Raw genomic sequence first — 24,779 nt, forward strand, 5'->3', positions numbered from 1 at the left:
CTCATTAAGCAAAAAACCTGTTGATTCACAGTACCACAGACTGAAAATGGATGCTTTTTAAATTGTATCAGAGATAGGCAAGGCAGGGTAAAAACCAGCTACTTAATAAACAAGGAGTGAGGGAGGGGTGGAGCATAAACTGTAATCCTGCATACTCCTTTCCACCTCAGCTGACAACCTTACAATAACCCGTTAGGACTGAATAACTTATTCACTCTTTATATTTTCCACTGTTTCCTGTGGTTTCTGAAATTATAACACACAATATTTGTTATTGTGTTTTTGCTTCCCCAAATCACAGTTGAAATTTGTTGAAAATTGTCTGATTTATCTTTGTAGATAGAAATGTCACAATATAAATGTCACAAATAAAAGAAAAAGCTCTAAATCTCCAGATTTTCATATCACACTTCCTCTGATATTCTGAAGTGAACCTTTCAGTGACAGAGCATGTTATTATACTGCATATAGAAAGCTAAATTAATAATTTAAAAGTATCTATGTTAAATTTCTGTCTTTAATAGAAACCTTTGGAAAAACTATTTGTTTATGGATAATAACTGCTCTGAAAGCAATAGTACCATGTTCATTAGATGCTGAAGCATTTTTAATTTTGTTTTCAATGATTTTTTTTAATACTTATGAAACATGTTTATTAAGGTTTCTGGAGCCTGAAGTTTTATACATAATAGGTATAGCAAGGGCAACCACAAAGATAAGAAAGGAGTTAAAGATTTTTAGCCTGTGTTGTACCTGTTTGAAGACACAAGTCTTCCCACCCCTTATTTTTGGAATTGAGTAGTTTTACTAAATCAGAAAATACAGAACCTTTTGCATCACATACATGGACCTTTTACTTAATATGAGCAAATTTTGAAAGGATTAACAAATGCCACCCAAGAATAAATTTGACTCTGTTAAATCCTTCATTTGACTCCTCCTTCATTCTTGATCAAAGTCTCCTTTAACACAAGAAGCTGATCACAGTGGCATTTAAGCACTACTTCCAACATCAAAGCCCTCATTCAAAGTGGAATGCAGGTAGGGATGCAGGATCAGATTATGGCTAGGCAAAACTGGCACATGAAGAACCTATTTGAATAAGGCCAAGACCCAAAAAAGGTCTTAGGTGCTTGCACTCAGCTGGGGCACTCCAGCACCCTCTCGCCTGCTGCAGCAAGAGCAAAAGGGGAGGTGAGACAGCAGCAAGTCAGGAGCCCGTGGGCCACAAGGTAACCTTTTTAGGAGCTCATACTGCCCACAGGCTGTCACTTGGACAGCTCTGCTTTAAGCCATACAAACTAAGAGGAATAAAAGATGCCCCCCAGCAACATACATTTAAAAAATGCAACATGTGCAGAGTCTCTTGAGCCAATGAAGCATCAAGCATCAGCCATGCATAAACACACAGGGATAAAAAATACTGAGCTGTATTCTTGAAGGTGAAAAAGGTAAGGACACTTGGACTAAATTATATTTCACTTTATCTCACTTTCTACACAAGTGATGCATAATTGGCCACCTAACTGCAATTTTGGCACTTTAGCATGGTTTGGGACATTATTTCATGCTGTGGTGAAATAGTCATTCTGTGTGTGCACCAGCTGGAAGTAAAGGTGGAGGGGGATGAGGGTCCTTCGAGCTAGCAATTCAGAAAGATACCTAAGGAACAGGAGATTCTCAGGCCCCTCTCACCCACTGGGGGTTTGAACCTGCCTTGCTTGCTTCTCAGGAGAGTGATGGGGCCACCCTGGCTAGCCCTAGACTTGACTAGGTCTTGACTAGACATTGCTCTGACTGATCACCATCTCTGCCTCTTCCCACCCTCCATTTTCAAGGGGATGCAGGACACATTATAATTACCAGTTACTGGATAAAAAGGATAAAGAGCACTGGGAAAATTCCCACCACAATGGAAACAAGAACCCTTGTGGCTCTTCTATTTAGAACAACAGCCATCTCACTGGCCATACATCCTCTAGCTCTCATAGTTCCTGGCTCCACATAACTCCGTCTGTTGGCTACCGCATAGGCCAGGTTCAAGAAGAAAGGTGGAGAAGGGCTTCAAATAAATATCTAGCCTATAGCCTGGTCTCAGCACTGTGCTGACAAGCCAAGAGTACATATTCAAACCTCCTGTGGGTGAGAATACTGTAGGAGCTGTACCTTCAGTTCTCTGGGCATGTGCTAATTACTGGGATGCTTACATGGCTTTATGTGCATACCTGGGCATTTTTCAGCCTGGCTGAAGCACATCCCTGCTGATCATGTTCAGTGGCCATGTGTGGACTTGTGCACCTGTAGCTGAATCTCAAGCTGTGTGCAAGTCACAACAATTCCAGTTACATAGCTGTATTTTTTTTTCATTTGCACATGTAAAGTAAATAGGATTTGTCCCTGTATGTTTAAAGTAAGAAGTGTCTGGTTAGGCTACCGCTTCAAAAGTTGGGGGTCAAAAATTACTTCCAGCAAATGAAAAGTATCACTAGAACTAGTATAGTATGTCAAATGGGACACTGATTGACTTGACAGGGGAACAAGGTTTCCAAAATATGTAACTGGAGCTAATGCACAGAGGCAATTATTATATTTTATCTTAAAGTTTTTGTATATCACTATAGTATCTCAATGCTTAGGCACCCCATGATTTCAGTGGTGCTTAGGTACCTACATTTAACTGTGCCTGAGTTCTTTCCATGTAAATCAATGACAATAATGACATCCCTAGTAGATTTCATGGCACTTCTTTACTGGAGTAAAGCCTCTTCCTTAGTGATTTAGGGGTGTTTTGAGTTTTGTTTTTTAAATTATAATAATACATCTTTATTGTGTTTTTAAATAAAGGTTGGTTGGGTAAGAGTAAGTCAATGTCAAGAGCCAAAGGAGGATCCAGGGTTCAACATGCAATTGCACATGCTTCACATGAACAAGATTACAGAAAATGCATCTTACTTTCTTCTCTCAGCCCATAAATCTGGCAGTAGCCTGTGTTTTCTATTAATTATGGTCCTTTGGGAAAATCTATACAGCCTAGAAAGCAAAGGGTTTAAAAGTCTGTAAAATCTCCCAATATCATTTATCTGCTTGTTATTTCTCTTTGAATTGTAACAGTGCACTGAGAAATTCAAGATGTCTGTGGCTTTGGCCCAGATACACACAAAGGACTTAAGTGGCTAAAGTGGGACTGAGGGGGAATTTGGTTACTGAAGTCCAAAAGTGCAGTCTTCAAAACTATCTGGAGAAGGATACATGTTTTGCCAGTAAATTTCTCTAAGGGCCAAAAGTTCCATTTTTGCACACGTGTAAAGGCATCTCCATCTTACCAGTGCAATTTACCTGTGTCACAACTAAGCACTGTTAGAATCGACAAATTAGTTATTCACCTGCCTATACTTCCTGATGGGCCTAATCTGGTAGGTATTATCAGAGTATTTCCTAAGGAATTCAACAGCTGAATTTGATTGAAGGATTGAAGATAATTAAAAAGTGACTAAATTATTTTTGGTGGTGGCCAATGAAGTTTCAAGGCTAGTATTTGGCATATGACAAATCGGACAAAAGGGAATGCATGAAATCCTTCTCTTCAAGGCCCATTTAATCTCCTGCCTGAGTGACTTGACAATCAGCATAGGGAGCACAGATGTGCCATTTCTGGTGTATTTGTACATTTCAACATGCCATTTTCCTTTGCGTTAGTCCGGAGATGGCCAGTGACAAACGACAGGGCATGTAACTACATAAAAAGGGCAAATATTTTAGAATAAATAATTTACTAAACATATATTCTCTCTTTTCCTGCTTGTAACTTCACTCCAGTGACTATGTTATGTTAATTATGCAGCAAGATGGTTCTATATGTATTTCTGTAGTTTCTTCAAAAGCATCTCATTCTGTTCATGGAAAAGAGTTGTTTTGATTAGGCACAGTGATCATGTGATATTTGCAAATCTTTGCAATTATGCATTTGACATGTGCTTTGCTCAAGTATTCTTCAAGATTTGCTTAAAACTCACTGTTTCAGCAAACATCTCTGAAAACAGCTGTCTGACTTACCACCTACCATGGCTACATGGGGCTAGAACTTCAGTTATGGCATAGCTACACTTCTCAACCATCTTCTCTTTCTTCCTCTAACCACATCCCACCTCCTCTTTTCTGGTGGTAACATGGAAAGGAGTAGAATAAGAACATTCTTGCATGTTGCACACAGATGGTAAGCTGCGTTAGTCTGAAGTCAGGCAGGATGGCACCTTAGAAGCCAAACTGGTATGAGAAAAGCATGAGTTTTTGTAGGCAACAACCCACTTCATCAGATGTTGTGAAACGTCTGCATACTGATGATCCTTCTCATCTATGGAAATATGATGTAGGGTCAGTTCATGCTGACAATGTGGTGTAAAGTGCCAGACCCTCTGACCTCAGTTACGTGGTCAAGCATTCATTCCCTTCGGTTTTAAATCTTTACTTAAAAGAACAAGAGAACCTTAGTAGTCTATTTTCCCATTCTGTTATGTATCATTCTGTATCTACAACCAGAAATGAATAATATTATTGGTGTTTTATGTTAAATTCACCCTTTGGGATTTTTTGTTTATTTTGTTTCTTTGTCTAACATTTGGATTAAAAATGAAGAGGAAAATCTTGGATGGAATTTTTAAAACAATAAGTGTCCTCCACCCTTATTACAACATTATTCTTGTTTAGCCAAACTCTTTTCTGTAACAAATGATCTGATAATAGAAGCTAATGAGGAAAAGGCTGATCAGCTACCCTGCTAAAAGAAAGAGCTGGGCAGGAGATTTGGGGATGGAGGGTGGGAGACAGAGAAAAGGGCAGAGAGGAAGGAATGAGAAATTAAAGGAAAGGACTTTTTGTGCATAAAGCTAACAGATGAAAAAAAAGTTACTTAAATGCTTGAAAGAGAGTGGGACTTAAACAAAACATAGGCCTTAAAATGACTTTACTGCTTAGGAGTAAATTTCACAGGCTGTAAATAATAAAGCATATGGGAAAGGCAAGCAGAAAAGGCTTGAATAGTAGATAAAAAATACAGACTCACCAGTAGCCCTGACAATAAAAGAGCCATATGTTGAAACATTTTAAAAGTAAAATGTGACCGTAATTTATATCTTAACCTGCTGAGGTGCATTAACTGGGAAGAAGACATGAAAAGGAGGATGCAATAGTTTCAGGAAACATTCAAAGACATGGCTTTTTCCAAGGTTTATGGCTGAGTTTTATAGCTAAAACAGTTTGCTGTCTGCCCTAGGTAAGCCATTCATGTTTTATTTCTTTTTAGCGCTAAGTGGCTTGCTATAGAGGCCCCCTTGGGGTGGCACAGCTTTCAAAAAAAGGTTGACAAAAAAAACTTCATCTGTCCTCTGAAGTCTAAATAATTGCATTTGCTGACCAGCAGCCAGGCATATTAGAGCACAAGTGCTCTTCAACAACTTCCAAGACAACTGGAAACAAGATATGTATGTGATAGTTTTAGGACATTGTTGAAATACAGTTTCTCCTCTCAAAATGAGTTCATGGAATCTAAATCCAAAGCCAAAACATTAATATAATATGCTTCACATTTCTTTTTCTTCTATGTTTTAAATATCTCTTTGCCCATTTTTAAGGAGCAGACAAAAATAGGATGAACTCATTACATCAGGCCTGCTTTCAAATACTGACAAAGGCCGCTTCAGCTAGCTAACATCACCACCATTAGTGCAGTGATATTGTGCAATCCAGCTATTGGAAAAGTCACATCCAAGTCACATCTTATCCGTAACAGAAGAAATCTGTTGATTAGTATCTAAAACAGGAATATCCATGGAACAACATCACCTAAAATGAAGAATTTTATTTATAAGCAAGATCTTCCTCAACAGTTCAAGCACAGAAAGGATCAAACAGCTCATTTTCTGAATACGAAAAAATCAAAACAGAAATTCTTGAACAATAACAAGTAACTTGTGTTTTTAAGCCTACAAAATCTTGTGCTCTAGAAATTGTATCAATTTAAGGTGTTTAGAAAGGTGCATTTCCCCTTTTTTCCAAAACTGTTAATTTTTTCAATATTTTTTTATAAAAAAATTATAAAAATATGATTGTAATGGTTTGCTTACTCAGAATGTTTCAAAATGGAATAACATAGAAACAGTTCAAATTTCCCTCCCAAATTCTACTCTGTTCTAAGAATAATCATAAGAAAATTCACACAGAGGGAGCTTTTCCAGAAGGTAAGAAAAAAAAGGAGACACAGGAAGCTTATAATGGTGTGACGGGCTAGCTGGCAGTGACCTACCCCAGGGGTTTTGAAAGGGCAAAAGATGATTGGAGGACTTGGGATTCCCTTTCCTCACCAATCAGGCCCCAGAGACTCACCCCTCATGTCCCCTGATTGGCCCCTTGGGTCACCTGGAGGGGGATAAAAGGGGCAGCACAGCTGTCTCAGGAAAGAGACCAGTGTGGGACCACGAGGAAGGAGCTTCAAAGAGCTGGCAAGAGCTGAGCCAGCGGGGCAGGAGCAGTTGCCCCAGAAGAGCCTGAAGGAGCAGGACTTTCAGGCAGCACTGGGGTCCTCAGCAGCACAGTGTGTGGCCAGCAGAAGAGGGTTCCTGCTGGGCTCCAGGAACCCGTACGAGAGGCTGTGGCCAGCAGGAGAGGCTTCCCACTTCAGCAAGGATCTGAGCAGCGACCTGAGGGGTTCCCAGCTCAGCTTCCAGCTCCTCCAATCAGATACCAGGCAGCTTGACTTGAGGCCGGGGCTCCAGGAAGGTCAAGACCCCTAGCAGCTTGGAGCAGTACCAGTACTGGTGACTGTGTGGCAGTGTTCCTGCCTACTACATGGGCGATCCAAGTTTAAGTCTCAGCTTTGGTGACTTGGGGTGAGTGAGCTAACAAGGAAAAATTCCTCTTGCAGTGGAAAAGGGCCATTGTGGTTTTCCCCTTTCTCCCCTTCCAGGCCCTAGGCCCTATATTTCTTTGACATTTAGTATTTTGTGCCTTTTTATATTTCCCCAACCAGTATTGTTTGCTCTGCTGTTTGTGTTTTATATTTGGTTAACCCTGTCTTTTGTCAATGATTGTAAGTGTCTAACCTTTGAAACCTGCCCCCTTTGGGCATTGTAGTGTCCACTATACTCCCTGATTATGCCTGTTATGTTCCCAGTACTGTTCCCTCATTAAAAGGTATATGGTTAAATCCTCATTGGTGGTCTGGCTCTGCTCTATAGGGGGAGGAGAGTCCCTACACCTCCCACAGCACTTGTGCACTTGCTTTGATCCCTTCAATTGGAGAGGGGGTACCTTTTGGAGTACCGCCCAGGTTACAATGGCACCTAGTTTGATGTAAAATTGCAGTTCATTTTATACATGGCTGCTTCTGATGTCCTTTATAGGGAATCAAAACAGGTAAGGGACTTCTTACTTCAAGTAACTTTAGTTTAGCTTTAGTTTATAGGTCAGCATGCTTTGGAGTTGAATAAGCAGAACTGAAATGTCAGCTTTCTGCATATACTATGTATTTAATAATTATATCTATTGATCAGAATACACAAGAGAATGAAACAGACACAGGAATGGATTTTAAAGCAGAAGCTCACAGCCATATATATCAAACTGAGATGTGGTATCAAGTGGAGCTCCCCATGGGTCTGTTCTTGATCCAGTAATCTTCAATATCTTCGTTAATGGCTTAATAATGAAGTGGAGTGCACACTTAATAAATTGGCCAATGCCACCAAGCTGGGTAGGGAAACATACACTTTAGACAACAAGACCAGGATTCAAATTGACCTTCAGAAACTGGAAATGGTCTGAAATAAATAGGATGAAATTCACTGAAGGCAACTTCAAATAACTGCACTTAGGAAGGAACAAGCACATATACAAGAACAAAAAGAGAAATGACTGGTTATGCTGCAACACTGCAGACACTGGAGACTATTCTGACATTTTCCTCCTCTTCTGTTCATTTGGAAGTCAAATGTAATTTCAAACCCTCTCTAGATGAGGCAGGGCCTAGGACCTACAGCATTTTTTTTTCTGCCCAACTCTCATGAAACAAAAAAAGTGAAAAAAATTCCTATTTTTCCTTCCAAATTTTCCTTTTCAGCCTTGCTCGAAGAGTGAGCCCTATCCACTCCTGGCCACAGTCTCTTGATATCCTGGGAGTCTGTAATGTTTCCCGAAGATGTTTCCCAAATAATCCCTTGATGCAACTAGGGTACCCATTTCCTTCTTTGGCAAGTACATCCAGTCCTTTGGTGTGTAAACCTCTACAATTTCTGCCAACTGCCTTCTGTAATCAAAGACACTCCTTTCCTTACTTCTACACCTTCAGCAGGAGTATAGGTCTTTTGAGAAGTTATAATAGGCCATCCTTTATCTCTTCCTCAATGAGCCCTGACACCTGCAGAGAGAGTACCTTCTTGGGATGTGACAAAAAAAGGTGCCGTTGATTCAGAAAGTTTATCCCTTGCTTCTAGCATCTCCACTTACCTGTCGAGAGTGCTGACAGAAGTAACAATTGAAACTTTTTCAAACACCATTAAATGCTTAAGAGGCAGACTGTGCAAACATATGTGTTCCTATAGGGGACCCATAGGACATCCCGAATGCCACAGTGCTGCACCTTCCCCTCCCCTCTCCATGGCAGAGGAAGGGGGAGCAGGATGGATAATTTGGCAGGCTGACAGTCTGGCAAGCTAACATTTCTGTTACACTTGGAAATGTTTCAAGTTACTTCTGTCCACACCTTGATTTTTGCTGTTTCACATACAGAACATCATTCTGACCTCTAGGCCCTTCTGCCAGAAGACTGGTTTCCTCCCTTTCCTAAGCTGAGCTTCCTTTTCTGGTCAAGAGGGTCTAGTTGACACCCTAAGCAGAATCCTATTTCACTTCACGTGCCCCAATGGCAGTTATCCATCTGTGTAACTGCTGTTTTTGGCTCTTATGCACAGTTTGCAATCCTACTCCATGTGCAGTGTAGATGTGTAAGGCTGCACTCTGACAGAGCAGGTACATGGCTCTGTACACTCCTGTGCTGGGTGAGGGGCTGTCACAAATTGGGCCAGGCAAAAGCACATACTAGTGGGTTTGAGAAACAGGGCATATCTCTGTTTGATCCCAATAACCTAGTATATAAGGTACTTGTCCATGAAGTGGGATATGACCCCACCGCCAGTGCTGAAAGTGTTTGAAACTATATACTTCTGCCTTCCAACCACAGTGAGCTAATCACCAGGCTACCATCTAGGCATTGCCCATTTTGTTATCCAGTCCTTCTAGTGAGCTGAGGATTAGAACACTAAACTCTAAGGAAAACCGGAGAGGTGCAGGGTCAAGCTTTTTCCAGGGGGAGGAGCCTGACACCTGTATCTCCCTCTTCCTGGATGAGTGCTCTAAGCTTTTGGGTTAAAACATAAGAGGGCCATCTTCCTCCTGGGTTTTGCCAAGCCAGATATAGGGAACTTATTCTCAGATGTGCATATGGAACTATGGGCCTGCCAACCTGAGCGTGGCATACTGCATATGCTCAGTAGCCATCCATGCTGTATCCATACTGTATGTGGAGCAGAACTGAAAATTGTGCATGAGTGTCAAAAATGGTAGTTACATGGCTAGGTAATTACCATTTGTGTGCCTAACATGAAATGGGATTTGGCCCTCTTGACTAACTTCTGTTGTTCCTTTTCTCTAAGAAAATCCTCTGCTACATTCATCCCTTCACGGAGAAGACAAATTGCTACCTGCTGTGGGAAATGTCCACCCATAGCTGAGATCCTGATCCTTACCTGTCTACATCTCTTTACATTCCACCTCTAGGCCAGGCCAGGCCAGGCCACCATAATGAGGGAGAAATCAACTTTCCCTCCTCCTCAAAGCCCAGTCAGTGTTTAGAAGAGAAAGATGAAAAATTCCTCCTTCTCCATTTATTTCCTTACTCAGTCACAATTTCAACACCCATTTTGGGAGAAACTCTAAATTAACCAAATTTCCTTACCTTTCCCTTCTCTTAGGGCCCCAAGGAGTATTTATTTCTCATCAAGTAAATCAGTCATCCACTGCTGCACTGAGGCATTGGGGAGCATTATGTGCTGACATAGAATCACTACTTTATGTCCTTAGATATGAAGTCACTAGTACAGGCTTCTAATTAAATCACACATTCTTATGAGATTCATCTTCTTTGTCATGTCTCCAATCCAGTCTTTCTGTATGGCCCGTTTCCAATATTCTGCACAGGCCACTGCTTCTGGTGTCAGTGTTGTCAGATCTTGTGGGGTGCATGGTGGTGCTACAGGGCATCTCAGGAGATGATCCATGGTTTGTTTTTCCTGACAAACACATTATACAGTTGTATAGAGGCCCCATGATTTCATGAGAAAGTTGCATCTCCCAAGACTCACTTTCAATCTGTTCAGGCTCTGCCATGTATGCCATTTGTAGTTGGAGCCTAATGCTAACTCCTTACTCAGGGTAATTCCTCAGCAGCTTTATTCAACAGCTTTGTTGCCTAGTTTCTCCAGTTTTTTTGGCAGAGGGTAGTTCTGGCTAATTCTGGTGATGTGGTCAATAGTGTGCTTGAGGACAAAAAGCTATTTCTCAATGAGAGATGATAGTGCACTAGTAGATTTGCATATAGTGGGTGGGGGTCATCTTCTACCTACCGATCAATGTTATCTGCTACTTTCCTCCTGATGTAAGGGGGTACTGTACTGTATAATGCATGTAGGTAGGAAACAGGAGTGGGTTTTAGACAGTGTGCTATAATTCTGCATGTATTACTTAGGTCAGCATCAATTTGTTTACTGTGACTTGAGTTTTCTACAGGTGGTGCAGGCATATTCAGCCACAGAGGAACAAAGTGCTAAGGCAGTAGTGTGTAGGATGGATGAATGTGATCCCCACTTGGAATTCTTATGAGATAAAACTTCAGTTACATAAAAACACTTTTTTTTTTATAAGACAAGAATCCCCAGAAAATTTGACATGGAACTGTTGGTGTTATTCTTTTGATACTTTTATGAGTTGACCATCTTACTGCTTTAGGATATCTGAAGATATTTGTGAAGAATGGTGGTGTAAATTGGCACCATACCAGAGGAGCCAAGCCATTTTCTACAAAATGACAGCATGTCGTATTAATGTTAAAAAATTAAAGCCCATTTCATGGGATATAGTAAATGAGAAAATTTGTGTGCAATTCATATGACCATGCGCTAGTTCATGAAATGATATTTTTTCAAATACTTCTGGGAAAACAAAACTCTTCAGGATACTGATCTCAAATTATTTTTTAACATCAGAGTCAGTAGTTAAAAGCTACAGCTTTAGCACCTCAGAGACTGAATGCACAAGAGAAATTAATGTATGACTATATAACCTGAAATATAAGCCAGACTCATTCCAACCACATCTGCACACCAAATGAAAATGTGATGTATTTCAACACCTTGATCATAAGAATGCATCTTAAAATGAATCTGAATAAGGTTTAACTGAAGATTTATTCCTAGCTAACTCATTTTCTGTTGACATTAAAGCATCCCCTTAAGATGTACATTTCAGGTTTCAGAGTTAAGATTCCATCATTCTTTCGCAACTGAACCCTGACTGCTAAGTGTGACATTATATGTTCTCAAAAGTTTTCATTCTTCTTTGAATTTAAGCAAAACACATGCATATAAATTTCATACAACATATGACATTAGTTTTTCTAATATTTATCATATGTTTAAACTTTTACAGTAAAAGCAATACCAGAAGCATGGGATAAACATAATTTAAATAAGCTTCAAAACATTCCTCTAGGGCAACTACATATGATTAGAACCATTGGTGAATCATTTGACACACAGATATATTAAGTGATTTGATCAAGTTCACAAAGAAAACCAACACCAACATTGGGAAAAGAACCAGGAGGCCTAATTCCCAAACACAATGCCAAAATTCATGTCCATCTTTGCTGGGGCAGCAGGGGTGGTGATAAAGGAAATATATAAGCTCCAAATTTCCTGGCGACTCTATGGCCACATACAGACATTCAAAAAGCCCAAGACAGATGCAGTCTATGTTTCATACTTTAAGTACCTTAGGTTAGTTCAGGAGTGAACAGAACACTAAATTTAGCTTTCTGTGGGGTGGGGGACATGTAGGCTGCCTGCACTGGCTGAGGCCAGTAGGCTGGGGGCATTCTTGCATGCTCTCCAGAATGTCCCACTGGCTCTCCAGGGTACTGGAGACTCCCAAGCACAGCCAAAGGGGACGGCCACCTCCCCTACTCCTGCTGCTCTGTCAGTCAGAAGAATCACAGAGAAGCAGGGCTGGAAGGTACCTCCAGAGTTCATCAAGTCCAACCCACTGCCTGAGGCAGGTTTAGCCCTATCCAAACCATCCCATACAAAACCAGAACCTAAACTCTAAATAAGGCTGCCCTTAGCCCTTATTCCTTTCCCTGTCTAATGTCCTTAAGGAGTATTGAATTATTCCTTTGTCTATGGTAAACTGAATGTCACCGCTCATTGCTACAGTATTAACATTTTCTCAAATCAGTGGTTTCATGAGTCATTAATTATTTGTTATGATGCTGATGAAATTAGAGTTGACAGAGCACCTCCAAGAAAGAGCGTTCTGCTTGGCAGTAAAGATGAAGCTTACAGAATGCCCTTTTTGATTATGTTATGATTATGATCCAGGAGATGAGACTCATGAATCTCCTAGGAGGCCCCTTCCAGTTCTATATCCCTGAGAAAGCAGGTAACTTGAAGAAAGGGTCACACCAGTCAAAAGTGAACAGATATCTACATGGCTTCATATAGCTTGCTACTATTAAATAGTTATTGTAGACTGCATTTTATATGCTGTAGATCAAAAGGAAACTGGAAATACTTTGCTGTCTTGAAACAACTGTCCCAAAAAAATGCCAAGGAACTGTCAAGGATAGTAGCTCTATTAATGCATTTTCCAAGGAAAGTATCTTATTCAAAGAGTGTAATCAAAAAGAGTAAAACACATTTTGTTATAGTTCCCAAAAAAGTAAACTTCCAAAAAAAATGTCCATTACAAATGCATCTATTATTGTTATTTTCTTCTATTTAAAATATGAAATCAGCAAAAAAATAAGTTTCAGTACACAACCAAGTAGGTGAATTCACAAGCTAATGAACAAGGGCAACAAAAATCTTGACTGTTATTTAAGGGGACCACAGCTAACTGTAGGTGCCTGTTCTATGGGGATACTTGGCCTGTGACACATATACAGTATGAGATCCTCAAGTTACAAATTTTATGAAAAGATCTATGTTTCCTACTGGAGTATGTGAGAACATATTAATTAATTATACTCAGCAGGATAATTATACTCCAGTAAATTAGCAAATGTATTTTTAAAACCAGCTACACTATTCCCTCTTCTTTATAAAGGAACCTCATTATGTAATGGATGACCAAAATCTTAGAAATGCAAAGAATGGTGCTGATAGACAGTTTTTCAGTCCAGTACTCTTCTGGAACCTGAATGATACTTGTATGAGTAGTAAGAATATATTCCAGATATACTATTCAACTGGGTCTAGAAGCTTTTCCAAGTGTCTGCATCTCTGTCCCAGTACAAAGCAATTTGCAGGATCATGGATATAGGGTTAGGGCATCATTCATATTTTATTTAGCCTGTATTTTACTTTATTGCAAATTGCAAATTTTCCAGGGAACGAATGTGTGCATTTTTACAGTGTCCAACAAAACAGAGCCACAATCCTGATTGGATCTGTTGACCTACTTGCTACTCAAAGTACAATAAAATAATAATAATTGAAAACACAAGTTGGAAAGATTATATTTAAATATTTATTGTAGCTCTGGGAGAACAAGATTCTCTGTTCATAGGTTCTGGTTTGTATTATGTATTAATTTATTAACTATGGATCAAATGTGCACTGCAGTTTATTCTATAGAATCTCACTAGCTTGCATTGAATGAGGTTATGAGGTCTTGTGTTATAAATCTGGGGGGTGGGGATTTGGATCTATATATTTAAAAGTTAATCCAAATTAATCTTAACCTACAATGTAAGCAAATAAAATCTATGAGCCAAATTCTGTTCCCAGTTCCGTGCATATGAACTAGAATCCAGTGGAGTTGCCCAAGAGTAAGAAAGGCTTATCTTTATGCATCCTCACATCCAGTTTTATGTAGCCATGTCCAGAGTAAAGTGTATTGTGTCACATAGGAAGATAGGCCATCTTCCTCCCCGTGCAGCCAAGGATGAGCTTAGCACAGATTTTTAACTAAATAATGTCTGATATGAAATTCAAGATGTTTTGCACAACTTTAATATACTGCTAATGTGTATGTGAAGAATGCAGTTCAGTTAAAGAGTTAAGAGACAAAATCAGGAAATGCTCTTCATTCTCTGTCCACTAGGCACATCCTTATAGCTAGAGACTAATACTACTCTGCACTTGACTCACCTCCTTAATAAAGCACAATAAAGGTGGCTATACTAATACTGAAACAAACAGCACCATCTACTGATTAACTAATTTATTATCAGAATATCTCAAGAACATTCTGGGACAACTGGCTAAAGGGACATTCTCTTTAACAGGAGGTTTTTTTAGAAATGTTTATGGATGACATGATAGAAGAGAAACTAAAGTACTGCTCAGTGCATAGCCATGAAAGCTGGATGGTGCCAATTACAAGAAAAACAAACGTTGATCATAGGGATGAGCTGTGCACAAGAGAACAGAACAGGCTAGACATTGTTAAGCAAGACAGGCGTATTAACTCGATTGACAGAATTATCATATATACCTTAAAGCCAGTGGAAAGAATAGGAAATATAAAATGTTACAAGATGATGTATTCACAGCCTGACTGAAAGTGATAAATCAAGAAACTTTATAGTTAAGGCTGTTTCTTGATGCTTGAAGTGGGATAGTTATAGTTAAAGCTACTTCTTGATGCTTGAAGTGGAATAGTTCAATGCATCAAATGTCAGCAACAAGCCAAAAACCAGGAAAGTCTGTCTCTAAGTGTCAAAGGATTAACTTTTCTCTGTTCTTCCAAATTACTGAAGCATGCATTTGCAAAACTCTGATTTTAGTGTAAACTTGAAGTCTAAAACAATGAGGTAAACTAAGGAGATGGCACACAGAAGAATTAACTGAATTCTATTGTTATTCTTTCTTGTTTTACTTCCATGTTTATCATCTGGAGAAATAGCTACTAGCTCCCCTTCAGGTATATGGCTTAGTCATGTGGGACCAGTTTTTGCCTCGATCCAGAGCTAGATGTGCAATTGGAAAGGGCTCAGAGAACCTTTCGTACCACTTGTGCCACAGTGCAAGCGCTAAGCATAACTACAGTGCCTGAATTCTCCTGAGTGGCCCTTTTTTCCTGTCAAGTGCATTGGTGACTTGAAGAATGCTAAATGCATTGGAGAGGAGACCCAAGGCATCAATTTCTTAGAGTGATATCTTTTAGTGGACCAACTCTGTAGATGGTATAAAGTTAGATAAGCTTTCAAATGTAAGACATTCTGTTGGGTCTCTGACTTCAGGAAACAAGGTACAGCAAGTGATGCACAGCATAGGGGAGAGGCTGAGAGAAATTCTGAGGGGCAGCAGACACGCAGGTAGCAGATTTCCAACAGAGGCCTATTAAAAGTGGGGAAAGGAGGTCAATCCCACCTTCCCAGTGTGGAAAGAATTCAGAAGTTGTGTCATGCCTCGAGTAAGCACTGCAAGTACCACTCTGCCCCCAAGGTCAGGGAACCCTAACTTTCCTGCCATGACTTGTTGGTAAATGAAAAGAAGGAGGGGGTTCAATGTTATTCTCTTCCCATGTAGGCCCAAGGATGGGGTACTCACAGGTGCACCGCATTGTTCCTCGGGGCTCTACCTTCCCTACACCCCATCCACTCGCCAGTGCTTGGGTATTCTGGTCTCGGTCCTGACAATGTACGTTGGCCCCTTGACTGTGGGGTCCTACATTGACTTCAATAACTCGGCCCACTGCCAGGATGTTGGTAAACCTGAGGGCCTCAGTCCTTGATCTAAAGGGGCTGAGCCACAGGTGTTTGATGTCCTCCAACAGGAAGGATGCCCCTTGAATATTTTAATGTTGAGGGGCTGGGAATTGCCCATCCCCAGCCTGGTGCCAGGCACTGTTCCCCCTCCTCTGTTGCGGGGCAGTGCCGGCAATGCTGCCACAGCCAGCACCTGGAGACTTCGCCTGGCCAGAATGCTCCCAGCTGGCTTCCTTTGGCTTCCTAAATTTCCTGCCATGGCAGCATCAGCTGCTGCAATCAGCCAGCCGCCGCCTCACCCGGGAAGCAGCCACTTGAAGAGCCAGCGCAATGCTGGCTTGTGTGGCTCCTGCTCTGTCCCTGCCCATCCAGACAGTAAGTTTTCCAGGGTGTGGGGCACTCTCTCTCCCTCTCTGGGAATGCTGGGTTTGCCCCGAGCATCCCCAGTGCCTGTGGGGGCTTCTCACCACCACAAGTTGGATAAATTTTGGATAAAAAGTTGGGCCCATAAATCAAATATCTGTGTTTAGTCTTTAGCAGTGGCACCCCATACATGTGCACCCCCTAAGAGTGCCAGTGCACTCCCTGACAGGCTATGCTCTCTGCTTAGGTGATGGGCAGGGGGGGCAGGTGGGAGCACCAGTGCCCCCCCTGTAAGCACCATCCGGAGAGTGGAAACACTGGATGAAGCACCATGGCCACTTCTGCTAGGCTGGCTGCTTCCGGGAGTGCCACAGCCACTTTACAATTGATGAGATTGGCCCCCAGTTGCTGACTGGTTGCTGGGGGGAATGTGCCCCCCCATGACTAAGGTGGCACATGGTCTTTAGAAACCTGAAGAAGAATGTCTTACATTTGAAGGCTTGTCTAACTCTGCTGCACTTATGCAGTTAGTCCAAGGAAAGATATCACCCTAAGAAATTCTTGATGATTTAAAACAATACAGTATAAAAGACGCAAGGTCCATGGCCATCTACCTTCACATTGTCCCCAGCACAAGTCTACTTCTTAGTCTGGCTTTTGCAAAAGTAGCTACCAAAGTCAGTGGATATTAATTTCTGCCATGAGACAGCATTATTTTTTTTTCCTGTCCCTGGGTGCATCTACACATGTGCTTTACTGCAGAGTAGACTAATTCGATCTTTAGTAAAGCATCACAGTCTACACATGAGCTGGGATGCAGTAGATTAACTCTGCCATAAAATAGTATTGTCAGATCAGAGATGGTACCTCTTTATGATGGAGTAATTACATGCAATCAAATGCATGTGTAGACTATCACAGAGGCTGGCTGTGGTGCTGCCGGCTAGCCCTGCACTGCAGCACCCTCATGCCCCACTGCTACCTTGGGGCTGCTCCACCCCAGTTCAAATTGGTGCGGTCCCAGACATATGTAAATGCTGCACCCAAGAGCAGTTGCCTTCAGATCGAAGTACAGTGGAGTTTATCACTCGGGCTGAATTACATATTTAGATGCAGCTCCTGACAACTAAAGCCCAATAAAGACTAGTCTTTTGGTAGTATGTATGAGTGTCACTTCCTAACATTGAAACTGCCATGCCATGCATGTACTTAAATTCTAGATTTTGGAAAGTTATTTTCTCTCAGTAAAAGCAAAATACTCTTGGTCACTCAAAATTTCCCCCCAAGACACCAAACTTTTTTTCTGTGCCTGGACAACTCTGCTAGCTACTGCAGAAGGGAAATAACTCCTTATTATGTGTGGATTGCACCTGGGGAGGCACTAAGATGTGCTCAGGATAGTATAGTGTGTGTAGTAATAGTTGGCACCAGAGTGAAAGATGTTAAAGATTATTGCACTTTCCTCATGACACTTTCCTATGCTGTCTCAGCATAACTCATCCAGAGTCTCTCCTTGTGTCTGTAGCAGCAATTGGTAAAGAACTCTGAAGCAGAGTTGGCTGAACTTTTTGTCAGAAGTATTTTTACTACAAAAGGTTTTTCAATTTCAATGAGCGTTATCATGGAAAATATTCTTAGTTTTCTTTAGTTTGAAATTTTTCAATTTTTATTAAAAATGTTGAAACAAAAAACATTTATTTCAGTATTTGATTCTGTTTTTTTGTTGTTTTTCTCTTTAAATTTCCCTTTTTTCTCAGTGGAGAAGGGAATAAGAGTTAAAGAGGAAAGGAAAAGAATATGCAAAAATCTCCAAAACCCAAGTCAATTCTCTCAAGGCACAGCTGTAGAGCTCTTTCAAGGGTGACAAATGTCACTTCTGTCAGTGCCCTTAGGTTCTTACTAGTGCAAAATATGACTCCTATTCTTATTCATCAGGTTAACTGAGGACATATCATTTTTTGCTGTCCAAAAACTGCTCTGGATCACTTCAGAATGACAGGGTTTTGTAATAAGATCCCCACCTATTTCTATTAGAGTTGCTATATCTATACTACATCCAAAGTTTTAATTCTCTCTTTTTGTTTGTTTTATTTATTGAAGTCTTTCCATTCCTTTGGTTGTAATGGAACTTCTTTTCTCCTTAGGTAATTTAATAAATGTGTGGGCGTTGGTTGGATTTCCTTAATCCTGTAAAACAAAGCAGGCTTTCTGTAAGAATAAGGATATTTTTATGCAACACTGGCCAAAGAGATACAGCAGTATCTACAACACTTGCAACAGTTAATAGATCATGAAGCATCAGGCAGTGAGAACTCCTTAAACGTTTATATAAAGAGATCGGCTTTATCCAGAAGTTACAAATGGTGTGTAATGATTACATGTGAGTTTGCTGAACACCAAAGGAGTGTCGTATTAACAATAATTCCAGCATAGACAGACCAGTGAATCTCTTCTAAGACAGTTTATATCAAACTTTACTGATCTGTCTTGCTTATCTAAAGTAAGCGCTACTGGATTTTAACATGTCTAAATTAGCTGGAAATTGTACAACTAATTTAGAATGATATGAAAAAAGGCTTTAAACATGGCAGTCTAGAGAAGACCAAGTGCAGAACTCAGACAAGAATGAGAGTCCATTGGGCAAGGTATTATCTGAAGATTTTAGAGACCCGAGTTCAAGTGCCTGTTCTGTCGCAAGCTGCCTGTATGACCAGGGATAAATCAGTTAGCTTCTCAGTTTCCCTCTATAAAGTGGGGATGATAATCATTACAATTTTAAATAAATACATATTTGGAAGATGGGGAGGCACTCAGGGTAATTATACACAGATATTAAGGGTTAATCTTGAGGTTGTCTGGCTGTCCTTAACCAGCTACACCACATAAGCTGCCCTTCCTTACCCACATCATACTGTGAGTCCACACTAAAGCTATCTACATGTTGTTATTATTTGATCATGACACCAAAATGATCCCACATTCCATCATGGAACCCTTTTAGAAATCAGTCTATGAACAATGTGTCTCTTTTTCTGGGCTTGTCTCTACTGACAGGCATGAGAAAGAGAAACTGAAATAAGTAAGGGCAGGAACAGTGAACTGTAAGGTTGCTACTGGTGGTCTTCTTATGCCCAGGAAGTACATGGGCAAGTTTCAAACACATTACAAAAAGGGGAATGCTAGGAGTCAAAAAGGGATGCGATCAGCTTCCTATCAAGAAGTTCAGCAGAGCTGCCAGGGTCAAGCTAGACTGCTGCTAGGAGATCAGGTTTAAGGATTTACATTATAGATATTTGGTAGACTGAGGAAGAGCTGACCCTGCCTGTCTGATGCAAGGACCCCTCGCTACATCTATCAGCCAGTATAAATTAAAGGAAGCATGCTGCTTTAAGATCAGGGACTGAACTGATGTCAAAACAGCACATGATTAGAGTATGCAAAGACAAGGTCAGACTTGATTTACTGAACGTGAAATTCTCGTCTAAGGATTCAATCCAATCATCTATCTGAAGCATTAGAGGAAAAGATTTAGCATTTAATGAAGCAGAAACAAAGACTAGAGGAAAGATTAGATGAAACTTAGACAACTGGAGTGGGTGGAAGAAAGAACTTATACACCTTTGTTCTTTAATAGATCCTGAACTTTTGGTGGACCTAGGCTGAGTGTTGTCAATTTTATTTTGAACTTTTAAAAGTTATTTTTTTTCTCCATTTTAGCTCTTTCCAGTTGACACTTTTAATATTGTAATAATCTTGGTAAAATTGTTATATCAACACTCTATGTAGAATAAATCAATGTTACTTTCACCTTTTATTGGAAAAAACCCTAGCTGTTCAGAAAATTTCTCATGACTGAAACATTGTTGATGAATTGCTGATGAAACTCTTTTGCTTCTTATGCTACTTAATGAGAGTGTCTACACATGCAGTTACTGTACAGTAACTTACTACGCAGTTAGCAATTTTTAGACCAGCATCTACACATGTAGGTGTTACAGCACAGTAACGCTTTGTGTGTACCAACTTGGGATCTCCTGAGTCAGTCTACACAAACAGGGTTACTGCACAGTAAGGTGTTTACACATGCCTTGCTGAGCAGTAACTACTCGGGAGTAAATTTGCTACCTGCATTTGCTACCTGCATCCTGAGTTGGCGTAAGTCACCATAGTTACTTCACAGTATGGGAACACATGTGTAGACACACACTAGTACTGTGCAGTAATTTTTGGTTACTGCATAGTAACAGTGCACATATAGACTTGCTCACTGATTACACTTTTCTCTTTGGAAGTATTGTCTTAACCAAGAGGTGCTAGGATGACAATTATTTCCTCTATAATCCTTTCAAAAGATTATCTAATTAAAAAAGTTGAAATCATGGTGCATTATAGCAACCTGTAATTTTTTTTTTTTAAATGGAGTTATCAATTCTGGGTGAAACAGTGAATAATGTATAAAACCCTCTTTCCCAATGGATATGCCCTCCCATTTCCTGGTATCAACAGGCATTAACAACCATTATTGGAGAGAGACTAAACATAAGTGGAAGGATATCTTAAGGTGTAGACTTGTTTTGTTTGTTTGCTTGCCCTGAGTTGCAAGATAAGATTTAGAATTCCAAGTTAGCTAAACTGACCAAAGCCAAAGCAAACTTTTTCTTTCAGTACAAAATTTTACTACCAGCCCCAGTTCATTTACTCACTTTTTCAGCTTCTTTCTTTCTACGATTTAATAAATAATGTAATGTATCATGTAATGTATACGGTACATTATAATAAAAATAGCTTTTTAAAATGACAGCTTAAAGAGATACTTGAATCATCTCCATCTCTTCTTTAAATCTTAATATTCCTAGCCAGCAATTCAAAAAGGATTTCTTTTTTTACCCCCCAAATTATTATTAAAGACCATTACTATTACCATTATTACAAAAGATTATTACTTTATAGAAACTTTTTTAGAAATATTTAATGTTTCCATATTCTGGACTAAATTACCAATTGGTGTGAACTACTGGTAGTTGAAACCAATGGAAATATATCAATTTACATATGCTGATAACATGGCATCCTATAGTTATATAATTTTATGAAACGACCCTTTATTGTAATTCCATTTCCATTAAGGTCTATGTTACAGGAACAGAAGTAGTTGTGTGTGTTTGTGTTTGTGTGCATGTGTGATGTGTATGTGCATGCATATGTGTATACATACATGTTCAAGGGGAAAAAATATTACAGTAACAGAACAAAGTTGGTTAAAAAAACAAGGATCCACAATTTTTGTCACTGAGTGAGAACAATCAGGAGTTTAAGTAAACACTTTAGGAAGAAAAAAGCCATTTAGATAAAACTGATATTTAAAGATACACTGTAATATTTTTTTTCCATCACAGTGGCCACATCTACATGAGATTTAGTACTTGTATGAACAAGTGTTCAATGACTTTTCAATAATTGGAGTTACTGCACAGTATTGTCGCCGAATGGCTTTTAGGTAACACTGGGTGCGTCTACACATTCATTAATATGCTATAGTTACTGTGCATTAAGTTTAGTACTTGCTTAACCGAGTACTAAATCGATGTGTAGTAATGTGCACTACTGCGCACTAGCGCTGGCACATGGCTTCTCAGTGACACTTATTGTGAGTAGCTTAATACTACTGCACAGTAGCATATTAGCACTTGCCTGGCTCGCTACTGTGCAGTGTTATTAGGCTACTGCATGGTTAGTGTCTTGTGTAGCTGTGCCTACTGACTGTGCAGTAGTTTGTTACTACTGTGCAGTAGCATCACATCACGTATTGCTAGATTTGCCCATCACTTTGGGGTGTGCTCATTTATTAGGGCTACATTTCTGGGGTCTTTTTAATTCTATCAATGTGATGCTTTTGCTACTTGTGTTTCTATGTGGAGCTGTATCTGTCCCTTCTGCAAGTCCTCACCCCCAAGGGAGCTATCTTGCAGGACTCGGTTTCAATGGGGCTGTGTTCCTCCAGTGTTGCTGCAGAGCAAGTGGGGAAGGAAAGTAGAGAAGGAAAAATACACCCAGTTACTACCAGTTTGACTATAAGGTATTTATTGCTAAGTATATGAAATTTATTATGGTACTAGTAGTAATAGACATGCAAGGGAAAACAAACAAAAACAATTACAATACTACCCTGGTTTCATTGAGTATTTGGGGAAACCTATCTCAAACTTAATGAATAAAATTCAGGTCAGAAAGCTATGCCTAGAGAGAAAAAGAAAAAGAGAGAGAAAGAGAGAGAGTGAGAGCTGAGATCTCACCATTCGAAGGCACTTGGGTGATTTGTTGACAAGCAAAGTTCTCAGCACAGTCCTTGAAGGGAGACGATCTGTTTCTCCCAGCTTCTTGAGAACAACAGTGGATGGTGTCAGAGAGATTTCTCTCTTTTGAAGCACACTGTTTGCTGCTTTACAGCTTTCTTATACCCTTAGTCTAGCCTCTTCAAAGCATTCTTTTAATTGTGTAAATCAAGAGCGTCCCAAGCCATAATTAACAGGGAAAATCCTGTTATATAAACAGTTTACATTTAAATGAATTACCTTTTCAGTGACAAGGGATTATCTGGTTTGGAACATCTCAAGAAACTGATTAACAACTAGGAAAAACATTAAGTTTTAAGGAGTAACCAGACACCTAGGAGCCAACTTGAAATTATTATGAATATACTGGAAGGGATTTTCTCAGATGGCCTAGCTATGCTTGCACTGTGAAGTCAACATCAGTGTTTTGTATTTTACCTGTTGTGAACAAGCCTCAGCTTAGCATGACTCTCAGATTTTACTGTAGTCTTTTAACAGACTTAAGGGGATTACTTAGAGTGTTCATAAACGTTGTGGGGAGGACTTCCACCAGTCATGCCGGGAAAAGTATGACAGCATTTGCGGTCAGGGCTCCAACAGGCTGGACGCTGTGATGAACCCTTAACCGTTGTTCAAATGTTGCCCATACCCACTCTGACTCGGTCTCTTGCATCAGCATTCCCTAACCCAGCAAACAAGTTTTAGTTAATCAAGTTTAAATAGACCTCCCATACTGGGACTGGGGAATGTACAGAGATGCCTATTAAACTTTTCTTCTGCTTAGTTCTGATTAGATGAGGTGGGGGGGGAGGAGGGGGAAATAAAAAAAGTCCTGTGTAAGTCCAGCAAGCTGGGTGCCAGGGCTCCCTCAGGAATACAGAGCTGACAGGTAACACATGCTTCGTGCCACACAACACTAATGTGCAGTCAGCATCTTGTGTAGACACAACCCATGTCACTTCAGAGAAGAATTCAATTATTTGGATGCATGGTTCATTTTCCTATTTTAACATGTTTCAATTTCTTTTAAATGTAATCTTGTTGCCTATTTCATTCTTTTCCCTTTTATTTTAATAATTTAAACTCCTGTTATCTTGCTGCATTCAGCTGGAATTGGTTCAGATGGAAATTTTATTTTTTATACTCTGAAAGACTTGAGAGTGACAATGCTAATATTAAAGACCTCTCCAAAAATTGTTATTAGAAATATTTTGTTGCTAAATTAATATTTTGCTATGCTTATATTCAAAGAATAACAAATCATAAAAACAACACATTGCCTTTATGAAATTCAGCTAATCAGGTAGTTTAAGAAGTGATAAGCATGAAAACTGACATAGTGCTGGGCTATACTTGAAATCAAAGACTTCTGTTTGGAAAAAAAGCACCCCTTCTATAGTAGTGTTAATGTTGTATCTGTGATGGTCCATGAATGATGCAAAAGGCAAAGATTTAGTCCAACAAGATACATCACCCCCCCAAAAAAAAATCTCTGCCCCCTTTTTACTATTTTATCCAAAATAGTTAAACTCCTAGGCTTGCCATGCTAGGTATATCTCTATGCATCAATATATGTCAAATATGTGTTAATATAAACAAGAAAAAATGTGCCCAGTGTGTTGGGCTAAACCCTGTATCTCCCATTAGACCTCAAATGTGCAGCTGCTGGCAAGGTTCTGATGTACATGACCAGGACTAGAGGTGCATCCTATCTCATCTATGTAAATGCAGAGTTCTCCTATACATTCAGTAAGTGTACATATACAGCTTGTGTGACCAAGAAGCAAATCGCACTTTTCCCTGAAGGCACACAAAGCTCTCTACATCCATTCATTTTAATGTGCAACACTTAGCTACCTTCAGAGAAGGATCCTAAATTACGCAGGAGCATGTGACTCTCCATCCACTCCAGTGGAAAATTTTATATTGTACTAAGGCACATCCATCCTGCTCCTTCTGTCTGCATAAGCTCAGTGCATCTTAACATGATTTCCTCTGATCTGAACAGCTAGACATCTACACAGGTAATGGCATAATCTTCCATAGAT

General features: G+C 39.9%; 1 long non-coding RNA gene across 2 annotated transcripts in view; it reads right to left on the reverse strand.

Annotated features, from left to right (window-relative positions):
* Positions 1-22,835, reverse strand: part of LOC109281174 (uncharacterized) — a 176,617-nt gene extending 153,782 nt beyond the window's left edge. For both annotated transcript variants that reach the window (XR_009464373.1, XR_002087744.2), the window contains exon 1: positions 22,693-22,835. This is a non-coding gene — a long non-coding RNA (uncharacterized LOC109281174). The remainder of the gene's footprint in view (positions 1-22,692) is intronic.
* Positions 22,836-24,779: the final 1,944 nt, after the last annotated feature.

The sequence above is a fragment of the Alligator mississippiensis genome, chromosome 1, assembly GCF_030867095.1.
Source record: "Alligator mississippiensis isolate rAllMis1 chromosome 1, rAllMis1, whole genome shotgun sequence".
Lineage (NCBI taxonomy): Eukaryota > Metazoa > Chordata > Crocodylia > Alligatoridae > Alligator > Alligator mississippiensis.